The sequence below is a fragment of the Schistocerca americana genome, unplaced genomic scaffold (genome assembly GCF_021461395.2).
Source record: "Schistocerca americana isolate TAMUIC-IGC-003095 unplaced genomic scaffold, iqSchAmer2.1 HiC_scaffold_47, whole genome shotgun sequence".
NCBI lineage: Eukaryota > Metazoa > Arthropoda > Insecta > Orthoptera > Acrididae > Schistocerca > Schistocerca americana.
This window is the reverse complement of record NW_025726203.1, coordinates 832,501-837,500: the sequence shown is the minus strand read 5'-3', so window position 1 is coordinate 837,500 and position 5,000 is coordinate 832,501. Positions and strand designations below refer to the sequence as shown.

The following is a 5,000-nucleotide window of genomic DNA, read 5'->3' as shown; positions in this document are numbered from 1 at the left end:
CGCGCGTGCGGCCCAGAACATCTAAGGGCATCACAGACCTGTTATTGCTCAATCTCGTGCGGCTAGAAGCCGCCTGTCCCTCTAAGAAGAAAAGTAATCGCTGACAGCACGAAGGATGTCACGCGACTAGTTAGCAGGCTAGAGTCTCGTTCGTTATCGGAATTAACCAGACAAATCGCTCCACCAACTAAGAACGGCCATGCACCACCACCCACCGAATCAAGAAAGAGCTATCAATCTGTCAATCCTTCCGGTGTCCGGGCCTGGTGAGGTTTCCCGTGTTGAGTCAAATTAAGCCGCAGGCTCCACTCCTGGTGGTGCCCTTCCGTCAATTCCTTTAAGTTTCAGCTTTGCAACCATACTTCCCCCGGAACCCAAAAGCTTTGGTTTCCCGGAGGCTGCCCGCCGAGTCATCGGAGGAACTGCGGCGGATCGCTGGCTGGCATCGTTTATGGTTAGAACTAGGGCGGTATCTGATCGCCTTCGAACCTCTAACTTTCGTTCTTGATTAATGAAAACATACTTGGCAAATGCTTTCGCTTCTGTTCGTCTTGCGACGATCCAAGAATTTCACCTCTAACGTCGCAATACGAATGCCCCCGCCTGTCCCTATTAATCATTACCTCGGGTTCCGAAAACCAACAAAATAGAACCGAGGTCCTATTCCATTATTCCATGCACACAGTATTCAGGCGGGCTTGCCTGCTTTAAGCACTCTAATTTGTTCAAAGTAAACGTGCCGGCCCACCGAGACACTCACTCAAGAGCACCCTGGTAGGATTGCAACGGGGTCCGCCTCGGGACGCACGAGCACGCACGAGGCGCGTCGCACGCCTTCAGCTCGCCCCACCGGCAGGACGTCCCACGATACATGCCAGTTAAACACCGACGGGCGGTGAACCAACAGCGTGGGACACAAATCCAACTACGAGCTTTTTAACCGCAACAACTTTAATATACGCTATTGGAGCTGGAATTACCGCGGCTGCTGGCACCAGACTTGCCCTCCAATAGATACTCGTTAAAGGATTTAAAGTGTACTCATTCCGATTACGGGGCCTCGGATGAGTCCCGTATCGTTATTTTTCGTCACTACCTCCCCGTGCCGGGAGTGGGTAATTTGCGCGCCTGCTGCCTTCCTTGGATGTGGTAGCCGTTTCTCAGGCTCCCTCTCCGGAATCGAACCCTGATTCCCCGTTACCCGTTACAACCATGGTAGGCGCAGAACCTACCATCGACAGTTGATAAGGCAGACATTTGAAAGATGCGTCGCCGGTACGAGGACCGTGCGATCAGCCCAAAGTTATTCAGAGTCACCAAGGCAAACGGACCGGACGAGCCGACCGATTGGTTTTGATCTAATAAAAGCGTCCCTTCCATCTCTGGTCGGGACTCTGTTTGCATGTATTAGCTCTAGAATTACCACAGTTATCCAAGTAACGTGGGTACGATCTAAGGAACCATAACTGATTTAATGAGCCATTCGCGGTTTCACCTTAATGCGGCTTGTACTGAGACATGCATGGCTTAATCTTTGAGACAAGCATATGACTACTGGCAGGATCAACCAGGGAGCTGCGTCAACTAGAGCTGAGCAGCCGGCCGCCCGGGAGTGTGTCCCGGGGGCCCACGCGAACACGCAAGCGTCCGCTCAATTATTCTGCAAACAGGAGGAGGCTGAGCTCCCCTGCACCATACACCTCGAAACCCTCTCAGGTCCCGGCGGCGCGCAGCGCCGTCCTAAGTACTTGGTCGGGTTCGAGAGAGGCGCAATCGCCCGGAGTTTGGCGAGTAGACGCTTTAGGTGCGACCACCCGTGCTCCCAACTGAGCTTGCCGCTGCCGACAGAGGCCCGGGAGCGTGCTGTCGTGGCATTGCCGGCGGGAGACAACACGCGCCACCTACGGTGACCGGCAGCTCCAACGCCAGCGCCACAGAAGGACAAAAGCCCCACTTGGGTGCCGAAGCGAACTCTCCCAGCACAGCGCACGCGCCAACACGTCCGCACAGCTGCGATACAAACCACCTGCGAGAACCGCAGAGGCGACCGAGCAGCAGACGGCGTCGCGGCGCCGAGCGCCGGGCGGCGGCGCATCCTCAGCGCACACAGTCCTCAATCGGACCAGCACACTGCAGATGTCCACCGCGCTTCGCACCGGGCCCGCGAGGACCTACTTTGGCCGCACGGCGCCGCGTGCAGGGTGCGCCGGCGCGCAGCTGCGCCGCCTGCCGCCTCCGTCGGCCGGCGCGCCTGCCACTGGCCGCCCCCACCAGCCGGCTGTAGCGCGTGCGCCCACGCACCGCGCGGCCAGCACGCCGGGAGGCCCCCCCTCACCGGCCGGGGACGGTCCCACCCAGCCACCGCCGCGTATCGCTTCACACCCAGATGCCATTCACGTTCGTGGGCATGGTGGGTATCGCTGGAACAACCGGTTGGTAGCTCAACCGATCGTCGCCATCACTGATTCACCTCTAGCGAGAACAACCGCACCACAACGGTTTACCAGTTGTTCATTTGCGTAACGTCACCAGCAAACGTAGGCGTCCATCGCCATTTGCAAATTCAACGATTGTTGCATGCCTGTGTCAGGTGTCACGACACACTATGTCTGCCCACATACACGCAACAACATGTGCACGCTTCGCGAACACGTGGAAGGTGGCCCCCGTACGTATGCGATGTCCATTGCGCGAACGACTGTCAACCGGCCTCTGTCGCATGTCGCAGATGTGGAACGCAGTGCACCATGCTATCACGGTGTGTGAGAAGAGACGACTACGTCTGACAACACGCGCCACTACATCAACAGACGGCTCATGCTGATCGCCATCCAGGGCATACCACACTGCAATCCAGCTCTTATAGGGAGACGACACGTAGCTGAGTGCACAACATTTGGACCGCATGGTTCGCCGTTGTTGGCGCAGTCGTTGTACGGTCACATGTACCACGATGTATCATTCAGTACATGAGGACCAATGTGCAGTACAGTGTGTGATTTGGACGTACAACATCAGCGGACAGTTGACACAGGCCGTACCACAGCGTAGGCTAAGTGCTTCGCCATGCGAATGCCAATGAACAACTGCAAATGCCAATGAACAACTGCAAAGGGCATTGAGCATGTACGTCCTGCTGCCATCCACATTACAGTGTATAGCTGCAAGGTGTTTAACATGAAGCGATACACTGCGGACCGGGCAGTGCGAGTAGCAAACTATGTTGCGGGGGTTGCAGTTAGGCAACACTACACTAATTTAACGCGTCGTATGACAATTACAGAGCAGGTTAAGGCCCAACATGTGTTGGGTTAAGGCCCAACGTGTGTTGGGTTAAGGCCCAACGTGTGTTGGGTTAAGGCCCAACGTGTGTTGGGTTAAGGCCCAACGTGTGTTGGGTTAAGGCCCAACGTGTGTTGGGTTAAGGCCCAACGTGTGTTGGGTTAAGGCCCAACGTGTGTTGGGTTAAGGCCCAACGTGTGTTGGGTTAAGGCCCAACGTGTGTTGGGTTAAGGCCCAACGTGTGTTGGGTTAAGGCCCAACGTGTGTTGGGTTACGGCGCAATATAGGTTACATTGCGGCGCAATATAGGTTACATTGCGGCGCAATATAGGTTACATTGCGGCGCAATATAGGTTACATTGCGGCGCAATATAGGTTACATTGCGGCGCAATATAGGTTACATTGCGGCGCAATATAGGTTACATTGCGGCGCAATATAGGTTACATTGAGGCGCAATATAGGTTACATTGAGGCGCAATATAGGTTACATTGAGGCGCAATATAGGTTACATTGAGGCGCAATATAGGTTACATTGAGGCGCAATATAGGTTACATTGAGGCGCAATATAGGTTACATTGAGGCGCAATATAGGTTACATTGAGGCGCAATATAGGTTACATTGAGGCGCAATATAGGTTACATTGAGGCGCAATATAGGTTAGGTTAAGGCGCAATATAGGTTAGGTTAAGGCGCAATATAGGTTAGGTTAAGGTACGACATAGGTTAGGTTAAGGTACGACATAGGTTAGGTTAAGGTACGACATAGGTTAGGTTAAGGTACGACATAGGTTAGGTTAAGGTACGACATAGGTTAGGTTACGGTACGACATAGGTTAGGTTACGGTACGACATAGGTTAGGTTACGGTACGACATAGGTTAGGTTACGGTACGACATAGGTTAGGTTACGGTACGACATAGGTTAGGTTACGGTACGACATAGGTTAGGTTACGGTACGACATAGGTTAGGTTACGGTACGACATAGGTTAGGTTACGGTACGACATAGGTTAGGTTACGGTACGACATAGGTTAGGTTACGGTACGACATAGGTTAGGTTACGGTACGACATAGGTTAGGTTACGGTACGACATAGGTTAGGTTACGGTACGACATAGGTTAGGTTACGGTACGACATAGGTTAGGTTACGGTACGACATAGGTTAGGTTACGGTACGACATAGGTTAGGTTACGGTACGACATAGGTTAGGTTACGGTACGACATAGGTTAGGTTACGGTACGACATAGGTTAGGTTACGGTACGATATAGGTTAGGTTACGGTACGATATAGGTTAGGTTACGGTACACATTGTTGTAAGGAAAGGTTTAATGGGGGGGGGGGGGGGGGCGGCCGGTTTGTTGATTGTGATTATAGTAAGTGGATGCCTGCGGCATCATCTGATTTGCCACGTCAGGATGCACCTTTGGCTCATGACAGGCGGCGCTCTCATTCCATGCTTGTGGCAGACGTGTGTCTTTCATTCCTGCCATTGTTTGTGTGCTGTGAGAGGAGGCAGTATTGTGATGTTGGGTGCACCCCTGTGTAGGACATGTGTGGGTGTTGGTGGCTTGGCTGAGCAATGGTGGTTGTCGGGAGGGTGGGATATTCTGTTTTCTGAGTGGACCTCCCAGTCTGGTTATGACAGTGTGGATTGTCTAATGTGGCGGAGAGGATGCACTGGGTGTTGTTCCATGCTGGTGCTTACATAT

The 5,000-nt window shown here is 53.2% G+C and overlaps 1 non-coding gene across 1 annotated transcript in view; it reads right to left on the bottom strand.

Annotated features, from left to right (window-relative positions):
- LOC124584046 overlaps positions 1–1,574 on the bottom strand; it is a 1,910-nt gene extending 336 nt beyond the window's left edge. The window contains exon 1 of the ribosomal RNA XR_006974463.1: positions 1–1,574. This exon is cut by the window's left edge and continues 336 nt beyond it. This is a non-coding gene — a ribosomal RNA (small subunit ribosomal RNA).
- Positions 1,575–5,000: the final 3,426 nt, after the last annotated feature.